The sequence below is a fragment of the Camellia sinensis genome, chromosome 3 (assembly GCF_055761805.1).
Source record: "Camellia sinensis isolate YWXY chromosome 3, ASM5576180v1, whole genome shotgun sequence".
NCBI lineage: Eukaryota > Viridiplantae > Streptophyta > Magnoliopsida > Ericales > Theaceae > Camellia > Camellia sinensis.
The window spans coordinates 23,311,419-23,324,980 of record NC_138963.1 but is presented as its reverse complement, the minus strand read 5'-3'; the positions used below and the strand labels follow the sequence as shown (position 1 = coordinate 23,324,980).

At 43.1% G+C, this 13,562-nt stretch overlaps 1 protein-coding gene across 1 annotated transcript in view; it reads right to left on the bottom strand.

The window, feature by feature from the left end:
* LOC114290570 (high mobility group B protein 6) overlaps positions 1 to 13,562 on the bottom strand; it is a 98,110-nt gene that overhangs the window by 54,076 nt on the left and 30,472 nt on the right.

The following is a 13,562-nucleotide window of genomic DNA, read 5'->3' as shown; positions in this document are numbered from 1 at the left end:
AAAATTTGAACAGCCCCGCCATTTTGCTTTGCTTTTCATAAAACAAACCCTTATGCTTCAAACCATTTCACCTGCACTATTCATCTTCTCTCTCTCTCTTGCTTGAGTCTCCATTTCTGCGACCTTTGCACCTGTGAAGCTTGCATTTTCAACACCATTTTCGTGGTTTCAGATCTGCATCCTTCCTTCAAACTGCAAGTACCTCATTCTCATTCCCTTTTTGCTTGTCTAGTTTCCGAAATATATTATCTTCTTACTCGTATGCTTTTCACAACACATATAGCATTTTTGTTTCCATTTTTTTGGGAAAAACCCCTGTAACATAACCACTGTCTATATGAATAACCTGGGAAATGGTAGTTTTGATCCAAAATCACACTCCAACCGAACTAGGATACTGTTTGTATTAGGTACGACCTTGGCCGAACTAAACAACCGAACTAAAACTTCATACCATACTCGTAGTTTTAGCCGGGCTAGCGAACTGCATTAAGTTTGCGTAATACCGCGCTAGAAAGGCCTAACCACCAACCAAGCTAAAAACTTGGAGCTAAACCAACTCCCTTAGTTAAAACCGAACTAAGAATGCTGCCCCAAAAGTTCAACCGGGCTAACGACCCTTGCTCAAATCGAGCTAGGATTGGATAGTGGCCCATGTAGTCGAGCTAGGACTTTATTTATCTTGCCTTTGTTTCTTTTAGCACGGTCCAACGATCTGTGCTTAACACCTTTCTTTTTTCACTTTGCAGACTCCGACTAGGTTGCCCAGGCACTCCTTTGAACGTCCGACTGAGATATCCAACATCTTTTTAGAACCGAGCTAACACTTAGGCTAATTTATACATAATTTATTAGCAAATGGGTAAATATAGGTTTTTAGTAAACACACCAGGGGCCATGGTTGAGTTCTGAAGGGACTACCATATCCTTGATGATGTCCATCTTACCTTAGCCGAACTAGATACCATACCTTGGGAAAACCCTGGCTTTGTTCCTTTTACCCTTCTTTCCATTGTACAAACCGGACTAAGATTCCCTGTACAGCCCCTTCTTTGTGAGTTCCTCAGACAAACCAACCTCTGCCCTACCAACTTTTCACAAATTCATACCGCATAATAAATGGCATTGCCAAGCTAAACCGTCGGGTTGGCCTTAACCTCGGTTTAGCCGAGCTCTTCTACCAATATTCCATAGGATCGGCTGAAGATGGCTAGGTTTACTATTTAAGAATAAGGCGCTAGCATGAAAAGATAATAAAGAATACCCCAGATAAGGACGTAAACGATGATGATTTTTTTTGGGTTTTTGGGAACTTCGAAGACCACGAAGCCCAGATCCTTGGCGACTGAATAAATTGGAATAAAGGAGTCGCCGGTATAACTACCTCGGCCCACTTTCATGTTCTTTCTCTTACTTCGGTGCTTACTTTTAACCGTACTAACTGTTGTTTCCTTCCTTCATGCAGATTTGAACTTTCTCAAGTCTTAGTACAGTTACCCCAACTTGAATGCACTTCGCGCCGCTCTACGATATCCCAACCGAAGCTGGGCCGAGCTACTGAATTTTGAACCAACATACAAATATAGTAGCCGTAGGAAGACCATGGTGACCGATTTCCTCCTTGAGCCATTCCCAGCACCTGATCCTTCCCTTCCACAAATCAACTTGATCCCATTGATTGCGGAGCAAGAGATGGCCAAGAAAAGAGCAGTAAGGACCCTTTTGACCGAAACAAACCAGGCCGAGGTACCACTAGCCAGCCAACCTCAAGAGACCGTGGTAGCCATGCCAACCCATCAGCCTTCAACATCTCGGGCAAGCAAGCGTGCTCGAATTTCCACAACCGAGCCACGCCTTATTGATGAAGAAGACACTATTCTCTCACAATCCACTCCACCAAACCCACAATCGGAACGCTCAGACCGAGCTAGTTCCTCCAAGTGGGTGCCAAAGGTCACCTTCAGGAACCGCGCTATCACTGACTCCGATTCAGTGGTTGCGGGAAAAGATCATTTGCTAGCCTTCAATCTGGCCAAGAGCGTCTGCCTTCTAGCCGACATGGATCATCATGATCACCTTACCGAGCTGAAGGCCATTCGCTCGGCTTCAAAGTCAATGGTGTTGGTAAGTTCTCTTTTTCTTTCTCCAAATTTCAACATCTTTTAGCTCGGTTCCTACTCAATATTGTCTCCCTCCCCTCGCAGGCCTTACAAAAGAACCATATTGCCCACAAACGCGTGCTGGAACTTTGAAAAATTACAAGGCAGGCCATGGCAGATGCCAATGAAAAAAAGGCCGAACTAAAAGAATCTCAGCAAAAGATGGCCGAGCTACAAGCTGAAGTAGCCCGGCTCACTGGCCTAGTCAATTCAACCGAAGCTGATAAGAAGAAGGCTGCGGCCATCGTAAAAGATAAATACTTGCACGAACTGGCCAAGCTCGAAGGAAAAAAGAATGCCGAGATAACCGAGCTAGAGAAGAAGGTTGAGGACGCGGAAGGCCGCAGTTTCAAGGAGGGAGAGGCCACTTACATCAAGCAGTGTAAAGCTGCAAAAGATCTTTTCTTCAAGTGTGGATAGACGGCGGCTGCGGTGCAGCTCGGTCATGGCCCAGAGACCGAGGTCTTCAACCCTCCCCCGTATTTCATACCGAGCTCTATGGCGGAGTATGTTGCTGCCATTTAGCAAAAATTTCTGGAAGAAGAGGACGAAGATGCTGCTCCTGAAAACAGCACCCAACTCGGTCGCCAGTCTATCTCCCCAACTCCAGTGGTCTCCATCCTACCTTTGCCTACAGTGTCTGATGCGGTGCCTTTAATCGAGCTAAACCGAGAGGTGCTTGTAACAACCGAGCTACCTCGGGGTGAAGACCTAGTTGTTTTGGACGCCGACCTAAGCGATCTTTTCTCCTGATTTTTCTTTTTTGTCTAGCAAAAGAATTTGTAACCGGGCTAAGGCCCCATCTTTTGTACTTTGGCTTTGTATTATCAATGAAATCATCTTTTGTTTCCTCAACTGTCTGTTCGGTTTACTTCTATGATATAATCTGAATGAAGTAAATTCTCTAGCCGAGATATTTATCCCGATCTTAACTTTGCAATCTAACTGGCCATACCTACCAACCTCTTCAGCCTAGATCTTTATCTCGGCTGAAGAACAATAAGTGTTAGTTTTTCCAGCCAACCTTTTCAGCCTAGATCTTTATCTTGGCTAAAGAACAATAAGTGTTGGTTTTTCCAGCCAACCTTTTCAACCTAGATCCTTATCTCGGCTGAAGAACAATAAGTGTTGGTTTTTCCAACCAACCTCTTTAGCCTAGATCCTAATCTTAGCTGAAGAGAGCTTAAAGTTGGTTTTTCCTGCCAACCCTGAGTGAAGTGTTTGGTTATTCCTGCCAAACGTCCTGCAGCCTGGATCCTTATCCTAGGCTTAGGAGGGGTGTTGGTTATTCCAGCCAACCTCTAAGTTGGTTATTCCTGCCAACCTAGAGTGAAGTGTTTGGTTTTTCCAGCCAAACGTCCTGCAGCCTGGATCCTTATCCTAGGCTTAGGAGAGGTGTTGGTTATTCCAGCCAACCTCTAAGTTGGTTATTCCTGCCAACCTAGAGCAAAAGTGTTTGGTTTTTCTGGCCAAACGTCCTGCAGCCTGGATCCTTATCCTGGGCTTAGGAGAGCGCAAAGTTGGTTATTCCGGCCAACTCTGCTTTTGTTGCCCCTAGCTCACTAAAATAACTTTTAGAAAATAAAACAATTATGCTGAAAAGAAAACTACTTGTTTTATTAGGGAAAAGAAAAATTACAAGTATGTCTAAAGAGAAAGCTAAAAGTAAAATAGTTTGAGAGTGGCTGTGTTCCATGGCCTGGGAATGGCTTTGTTGTCCTTGTCTTTCAAGTGGTATGCCCCTTTTCCTGCTAACCCAACCACTTTGTAAGGTCCTTCCCAATTGGGCCCTAACTTGTCGTATCTGGGTACCAGGGTGTTTCCCATTACTTTGCGTAGTACCCAATCTCCAACTTTGAATTGCCTTGGATGTACTGTCATGTTGTATTTTGTGGATAACTCCTGTTGGTATAAGGCGATGTGAACCAATGCTTTTTCTCTTATTTCTTCTGCAAGATCAAGCTCCAATGCTATGGCTTTTCCATTTAAGTCTGGGTCAAAATTTTCGCTTCTGATGGTGGGGAGGCCAATTTCCAGTGGGATTACTGCTTCCATGCCGTAGGCTAAGGAGAATGGTGTTTCTCCAGTTGATCGTCGAGGTGTGGTACGGTAAGCCCATAAAACATGAGGAAGTTCCTCAGCCCACTTTCCTTTTGCTTTCTCTAACCTTTTCTTCAATCCATCCAAGACAACTTTGTTTGATGCTTCTGCCTGGCCATTTGCTTGGGGGTATGCCGGTGTAGAGTTGTAGAATTTTATCTTGTACTCCTCACAAAAGCCTCTAAAAATTTTGCCGTCGAATTGGGTACCGTTGTCTGATATTAGCGCCTTGGGTATGTCGAACCGAGTGATTATATTCTGCCAGACGAACTTCTTCACATCTTTCTCCTTTATTGATGCTAGTACTTCTGTTTTCACCAACTTTGTGAAGTAGTCTGTTGCTGCAAGAAAGAACTTTCTATTGTTGGGTGCTGTTGGAAGTAGTCCTACTATGTCCAAGCCCCACATTGCGAAGGGCCATGGGCTAGTTAATGGTAGAAGCTCTCTGGTTGGCTGATGTATTTGATGTACGAATTTCTTGACATACTTCTCCGAATCTGCTTGCATGTAAGGCCACTAATATCCCTGTCAAATTGCTCTGTAAGCCAATGATCTCCCCCCTTGGTGGCTTCCGCATACGCCTTTGTGAACCTCGAACAGGAATGTTTCGACCTTGCTGGGATGGACACACTTCAGGTAAGGTCCTGTGAAGGATTTCTTGTACAAGGCCATTGATAGGGAGAGCCAAATCGCTATGACTTTGCTCTTATCTTGTTGGCCTCCTTCTTTTCTTCGGGTAAAATGCCGTCTTTTAGGAATACTATGACTTCTTCTACTACTTCAGGTTCTTCAATGCTTGGTCTGGGTAGGAAGTCGATCGGTAGTGGATGTGAGATGGATGTATCTGCCATTGAAGCAAAGCCTGCTAGTTCGTCTGCTCTGCTGTTTTCTTCTCTGCCAATCTGCTCTATCCGCACTACTTCATGATCTCTTTTCTGACTAACTCTTGGTACTTAGCTATCCTTTCATCCTTTGCTTCGTAGTCGCCTGAAATTTGGTTTACTACCAGCTGTGAGTCACTGTAAACCATTAGCTCGGTGGTCTTCATGTAGAGTGTTGATTTTAGTCCTGCCAGAAGCGCTTCATACTCCACTTCGTTGTTTGATGCTGGGAAGCCAAGGTTGACTGTCTGTTCCACTACTAGGCCGTCTGGTGAGATGAGGACTATGCCGAGTCCTGTTCTCTGCCTGTTGGATGCTCCATCCACAAAGAGCTTCCACATTTTTCTAATGAATAGCTTCCAGCTGGTAGAGGGATCGGATGATGCCTTGGGGTCCTGAGTGTTGCTGGTGTTTTCTTCAAAGTCCACACTTACTGTTTGCCCCTCGCTATCTGATTGTACCAAGTCTTTATTTGTTGATGGGTCTTTGCTTGGTGTAGCATGGTTCGCCTCTTCTAGCTCGTCATTACTCTGATCTGTTTTGGGGTGTGGTTGGGCATCCCGATTCAGGTGTTGCGCGCTTCCTGCGGCGCTTTCCATCCCCATTTCGGTGGCACCAGTCAAGTCAACTGGGCAGATGTGATGGCTTCATGGGGTGAATTCTGCCACAAAGTCTGCCAATGCTTGGGCTTTTATTGCGGTTCTGGGTTGAAACTTGATATCGTACTGTCCTAGTTCTACCGCCTACTTCAAGATTCGCCGAGAAAAGTTCACCCGCTCAAACAGAGCTTTTAATGGGAAGGCTGTGAGGATGATTATGGTGTGGGCGTGAAAGTAATGTGACAACTTCCTTGATGCCATCATCAAGGCTAAGGCTAGTTTTTCCAATGGTAAGTATATGGTTTCTGCGCCTAGCAATGTCTTGCTGACATAAAAGATGGGCAGGTGTTGGATTCCTTCTGCTCTGACCAACACCGCGCTGACTGCGTGCTATGAAACTGCTAGGTACAAAAAGAGCTTTTCTCCAGGTATTGGGGTCACTAGCAATGGTGGAGAAGACATGTATTCTTTCAAACTTTCTAGGGCGCGGTCGCATTCTTCATTCCACTCAAACTTGGCTTTTAATGCTTGAAAAAATGGTTGACATCTGTCTGACGACTAAGTTATGAACCGGTTGAGCGCAACTACCATACCGGTAAGATGCTGCACTTCTTTTACTGAGTTGGGCCTTTCTAGATCCTGGATTGCTTTGATCTGAGAGGGGTCTGCCTCTATACCACGGTGGTCACCAGGAAGCTTAGGAACTTGCCTGATCCTACGCCGAACACACACTTGGAAGCATTAAGGCGCAACTTGTTTTTCTTCAGGATCTGGAACATTTCACCTAGGTCCCTGAGATGGTCCTTTTCGTCCTTGCTCTTGACCACCATGTCATCTATGTAAGCTTCCATTTTTCTGCCTAACAATGGCTCAAACATCTTAGTGACCATCCGTTGGAATGTTGCCCCTGCGTTCTTTAGGCCAAAGGGCATGACCTTGTAGCAATACAGTCCTTTTGGCATTGTAAAAGATGTGACCTCCTAGTCTGGTTCATACATAGTGATCTGATGGTAACCTCTGTACGCATCAAGAAAGTTAAGTCGATTGTGTCCTGCCGTTAGGTCTACCAGTTAGTCTATCCGTGGTAAGGAAAAGCTGTCTTTTGGGCACGCCTTGGTGACTGTTTTGTAGTCCACGCAGACACATCATTTTCCATTCTTCTTTGGCACCACTACCGTATTGGATATCCACTTGGGATAGTGCACTTCTCTGATAGCTCCTGCCTCTAGAAGGTTTCCCACTTCTTCCATCATTATCTCGGCGTGGTGGAGTACTGATCTGCGAGTGCGCTGTATGATTGGTCTTGCAGTTAAGCGGACATTCAATTGGTGATAGATGAAGTTTGGGTCAATGCCAGGCACGTCATACGGCGTCCAGGCAAACACTTCGATGTTAAAGGTCAAGAATTCCATGACCTCTATTCTCTCGGTGCTGGACATAGATGAGCCAAGCAAAAAGAACTTTTTCGGGTCCTTTTCATCTATTCTTACCTGTACCAAGTCTTCCACTGCCTTCTGTTCAGCGGCTTTGCCAACATCCGCAAACAATTCATTGTTCTCAGGTTCTTCCACCATCTAAACAAACCCTTTGGCAGCTCGACTACCATTTACTGTAACGAAGCACTGTTTGGACATAATTTGGTCTCCAAAGACCTCTTCAATTACTCCGGCTTTGTTAGGGAACATTACTTGATGGTAGGTTGACGCTACCGATCATATGGCATGTAGCTATGTCCTTCCCAAGATTATGTTGTAAGTGGAAGGGACTTTCAATACCCAGAATTCCACTTGTTTCGTCATGCTTCCTGCTCTGACGAGGAGGATAATCTTGCCAACTGGCCACTCTAGCATTGAGTTGAATCCGATTAGGAGAGATACGGCATGTGCCAAGTCTTTGTCCTTTAGTTTCAGTTGTTTGAAGGTTTCGTAATACATTATTTCACATGAGCTCCCTTGGTCAATCAAAATTCGCTTGACGTCGTAATCCTTGACGCAGAGAGTGATGACTAGTGCGTCATTGTGAGGGCAATATATCCTTGCCAAGTCTCTGTCTGAAAAAGACATGACGTTCGTGGCCTCTGTTTTTCCCTTTTTAATGGTAGACTGCGTACTTAATACCTCTCTTAAGTGCTCAGCCTTCTTGATTATTCCCCTCAGCTCACATACTCGCTCAGGTTCAAATACCCCATGTATTACGTTTATCACGCCTTGAGGTGGGGCGTCGATCGGCGTTCCGTCTGGGTGATCGTGGTTTTAGGGGGCTGGCTGTGTCCCTCCTTCTATGTACTGGTCAAGGTGCCCAGCCACCACTAACTCCTCCAGGTGCTGTTTCAACAGCATACAATTTTCAGTGCGGTGCCCTTTTTCCTTATGAAAGGTGCATCGAGATCTTTCGTCATAATCCCTTTGCGCTTCCCCTAGTTTAGCTGGCCATCGGACAAAAGGCTCATCACGTATTTCACTGAGAATCCGATAGATCGGTTTCTTGAACACCGTGGTGATGGCAGTGCGGATTCTTAACCACCTTTTATCTTGGTCCTCTCCGTTGTTCTGCCTGCCTCGCCCGTTCCTGTTTGGATGTTCTACTGCGTTGACTTTTGCCGTAGTCTTTTTATCTGGTATTGCGGTTGTACCAAACTTTGTTTTAGCACGGGCGTCGTCCTCCTCCACCCGAATGTGTTGGTGTACCCTCTCCATTAAGGCTTTCATTGTGGGGGGGGCGTCATGGTAATTGAGTCCCTCAGCCTGTTTCCGATTGGAAGACCTCTTTTGTACTGCGCAATGGCGAGATTTGTGGGGCAATCTCCTATCTGGTTGAAGGTCTCCCAATAACTACTGTTGTAGGATCTCAACGTCTCCTTGTCGCCCATGTCAATGGAAAGTAGCTGATTGATCTCTACTGGGGTCTTGGTGTTCGTTCTGAACCTTGTCACGAACGCCTCCGCTAATTGCGCCTAGGAGGCTATGCTGCCTTCTGGTAGCCTTTCGAACCAGGTTAACCTTAGGTCGCCAAGGCTGGATGGGAATAGGATGCACATCAAAGCCTCGTTCCGCCGGTATACTGCCATGACCTGGCGAAAGTGGCTTAGGTGCATGTAGGGGTCTGTCTTTCCCTCATAAGTCGTAAATTTAGGCTGGATGAAGCCTGAAGGTAATGGTGTGTTCTCAATCGCCAGAACGAACGGCAAGCTATATAGCCTTGCTAATGCTTTATCTGTTGGTTCGTAGGCAAGGTGCGGTATTGGCATTCTTACCTCGACGCTTCTATGCGTCCGAGGAGCCAAGCGCTGAAGGGCTGAAACTCTGCGCGGGTCATGTGCCCTGGCATTCTCCTTCCGTCGTGCCCTTTCTTCAAGCAAAGTCCGTAAGTCGGACGATCTAGGCAGTTCCGTTTTCCTGGATGATGTCTGGTGCGTATGTAAGGGCCGATAGGTGCTTCCCTTAGTGTAAGACCTCGATGTTCTCGTTCTCTCAGACCTGGAGTAACGAGTCTTGGAAGTCCTTGATTAAGTGTCGCCTGTTCTGAGGCTCCTACTCTCTGCTTACGATGGCGTGGTATGCCTACCACGATCTTCTGAGTGGCGAGGGGGCGTGTTGCTTTTGTGTCCCTCTCTTGTTGCCACCCCTTTTCCTTTGATCTGACGTTTCATAGCCTCCATGTCTGACGCCATCTTCCTTATTAACTCGTCCTGCTCCTTTACTCGATCCTCCAAAACTTGAGGGTTGATCCTCCACCTCTGCCTATCAGGACTTGATGAGCGACGGGGGCTGTTACCCCGCCTTCCCTTTGCATCCCTCCGGGGGTTCTGTCGCTGGGGCTCTAAATCTGCCATGGGAGGGATGGAAGGCAAACCTTCGCGCCTCCCACCTTCCTCTGGGGTTTGTCCGTCAATGGCGGACTGCGGCAAATTTTCATTGTGCGCCATTGCGTCTAATCTAGCAAGGAAAAACTTTGATCAAGAGGTTTTGTTCTTTCTGTGATTCCCACAGACGGCGCCAATTGTGCGAGCAAGAAATATTCTTCTCGTATAATCCTGTTAACCAAGCCTACGCTCTTCCAAACGTCGTCGCTTTACTCCCTGAAAACAAAAACGTGAGCTAGCCGGCGGGTGTGTGTCAGATACCTCTCTGATGCCTAAGTCAGCAAAATAGACAAATAGACAAAAGCTCTGTGTATTTGGGAATCAAAGTTGTGTTACCTCTCCATAGGCGATGTTATGAGCTTTTATAGGTTCTGCGTGGCACAATCCTAGTAGGGCTCTTATTCCTCCATGCAGAGTCCTCTTAGGAATCACACTCCTGAAAGATAATGCTTATCCTTCAACACCTCCCTCACTGCTTAAACCAAGTGAGATGGTTTTACCTCGGTGGTATGACAAAATGACCGAGCTATCACAACCATGCTATACTGGCTGAAATGTCCGAGCTTTACCTAGCTCAGTTCTCCCATTTTTTGTGTGTACATCGACTTCTCCTACTAAGACCGTGCTAACCATAACGAGATTGGACCGAGTTAAACCGTAGCAAGGTCCTGAGAAAAGCTCAAAATACTTCGGCTCAGAAGGGTATGGCCAAGCTAACTGCCACCACTCTAACAGCGGTGACCGAGCTAAATACAAGGCTCACTTGGACCGAGCTAACTACAAGGTTCTTTTGGACTGGGCTAACTACAAAGTTCTTTTTGGACCAGGCTAACTACAAAGCTCTTTTACTCAGCCCTTTTTACTGTGGCCCACAGAACGGCCCATCACCCAGCTCAGCCTAATTTACATATAAATTACCCTCTCAAGTAAGATAGGCACGGTTGGCATGTGCTAAAATAGTATATGTTATTTTAGCACATTATCTTATTTTGGCAGAATCATCTCATTTATGTCATATTACCTCTTTGTCATCACTTCAAATTTAATTTATATTTCTTTTTTTTTTCCATAAAAAGTTAAAAAAATATAATAATTTAGTACATGCTAAACACCCTATTATAGAAGTAGTTTTATTCAAAAAATATTATGCTCTTAAGCTAACAATTTCTTTCAAATTATCCTTAAACTAGTATTAACCATTGACTAGGTACCTAAAAAATATTTTTATTTTTTATTATAATTATATTCCTTCCATCTCAAAATATATATTTTGAGAAATCTATTTTTTTTAATAGTGCAATTATTACATTTTAAAAATATTAATTTTTTAAAACTATCATTGGGTAGTACAATTATGACATTTCAAAAATATTATTGTTAATGAATTAAATATAAAATTCATATTATTTTAGTTATTGATTTTTGAAGAAAAAAAACTAATATTTTGAGATAATAAAATTTGAAAGGATTAATTTTTTTAAAAAAATCGTGATTTCACGCATTTTTCACTTTAAACCTCAGTATTTCAATTTCGACAAATAAAACCGTGAAATTCCATCTATGTTCCAATTTGTCCTCTCTATCGACCTCCATTTGTATAAAGTAATGGAGGGGGTTTAAAGAAAAAAAATACGTGAAATCTTGAAATTTTTGTGTAATTAACTATTTTTTAAAAATAAAAATCACTAAAAACAAAAAATGATTAGTTACAAAATAAACTCGAAGGTTTCACACGTTTTTCACTTTAAATTCCAATGTTTTTCATTTTAAACCCTTTTAAATTGAAATATGGAAGGAATTTCAAATTTTAATTTGTCGAAATTAAAACACTGAGATTTAAAATAGAAAAAGCATGGAATTTTGAGTTTTTTTTTTCTTTGATTATATCTAATTATCCCAAAATAAAATAAAAACTAATATTTTGAAACGGGAGGAATAATTAATTTAAACTTGTAATATCGTATAAAAACAAAAATCACCAATTAATCAAACCCATCATAAAATGGTATTCAGATAATCTCCAGTAGCTGTCTCCGTTGTTTCCTCTAGAGGATAGCTCAGATTTGGCCACATCATTCACAAAGAGATGAGTGGCTCAGATTTATTCCTTAAAAAAAATAAAAATAAAAAAAAGGTTTCCAAAACACACTCACAATGCCACTAGATTCCTCTCTTTTCGATACACTCACTCTCTATCTCTCTCTCCCTACACACACACTCAAACCTGGGAATATTGCTGTAACTAAATCACAGTAGCAATTTGCTGTGAGATCGTGAAGGCTTTTTCTGAGTCTTTTTCGATAATCCGAACTATTCATATTATACGGTTCATTGAGTATATCATTCATATAAAAAAATCAAGTTAACCATAAATCCGTAACCCCATGACCATATTCAAATTGTTTTACAAAAATTATCAAGATAATATCAACCGTTTATTTTTTTTAAAAACAAATGTTTTCTTGTTATAAAGTTATAAATTTTCAATCAATTTATTTTTTGCATGGGTGATTTATTCAACAAGCCCTACAATATGAACAGTCCAAATCATAAAAAAAAAAACTCAAAAAAAGCCTCTACAGACTCACAGCATATCATTGCTATCATAGCAGCATCTCCAGATCCCACACACTCACACCACTCTCCCCTCCCCCTCTCCCTCTCTCCCTCTCACACGTACACTTACCACACACCTCCCATTTCTAATAAAAGAATAAATAAATCTGTTCTAATCTTGTTTCATTTTATTTTAATAAAATATATATAAAATTTAATATAAATTTTTAATTTTTATAAAATTAATATCAGTGAAAATATGGCAAACATGCCTTTAAAATAAGACAAATTAACATTGATTGATTTACAAATCTCCTTCCATTTTGCCCAGAGAATAATTCTGAACTCGATCTTTTCCACAATCTCTTCTCAGATAGGATTTGAGCCTTTGAAAATAACCTGATTCCTTGTAAGCCAAACACTCCACATAACCACAAATGGGATGATTTCCCACACGACCTCTCTCTTTTTTCTAAACTTCCAACCCCTCCACCAATCTATCAATGATTTGATCAAGAGTGGAGCAACCCAAGACAAGCCCTACCATCTTAAGATAGATGCCCAGACTTTCCGGACATTGTAACATTCAAGAAGGAGATGATCATACGAATCAAGATTATCACGACAGAAAACACAAAGACAGTGTCCTGATCTGAAAAGGCACCAATCCTTAAAAGCAATTCTAAGATTTTTACTCTGCCAAGCCACGCTAACCAACCAAAGCGTTGGACTTTTGGAGGAGCAGCTGAACTCCAAATCATCTTCAGAGAGGAAGAAACACTTCCATATCCTGATTCTTACAGAAAATAAAGAGAGTGGACTGAAAAACCACCCGAGGTATCCACCATCCAACAAATGGAGTCATTTTTCTGTTTTACAGTTGCAGACGGCAGTAGCAACAATGAGGGCTTACATGGTGGCTGGCGACGGCGGCAGCAGTTGCAGATGACGGCAGTAATATATCAGTTGGAGGTGAAGAAACTAGGGTTTGAATGGTTTGGGTGTAAGGAGAAGAGTGGAAGGGCAGGGAGATGATAAGAATGGTATTATGAAAATTGTAAGAAAATAAAATAAAAATTTTAAATTTTAAGGGTGCAAGGAGATAATTTTGTGGTGCAAGTAGAATTACCCTCATCTCTAACATTTAAAACCCTAATCCTAGCCCCAACCTCCCCTCAACCCCTTCCCAACCAGCCCCGAACCACCTATGCAGCATCGCAATTCTCTCCCTGTCAAGATGGATGGAGGGGTTAAAGCAGAGACAGAGGCAAAGCCAAAGACCAAGGCAGTGGAGGGGGAGGGGGTGTGGCTGCTGGATAAGAGTCACAGAATGGAGAGGGAAGGGGGGTGAAGGCCATCAAGAAAAGAGAGGAAGCGTGAGGTGGGTAGGAAGAAGGTTAGCAAG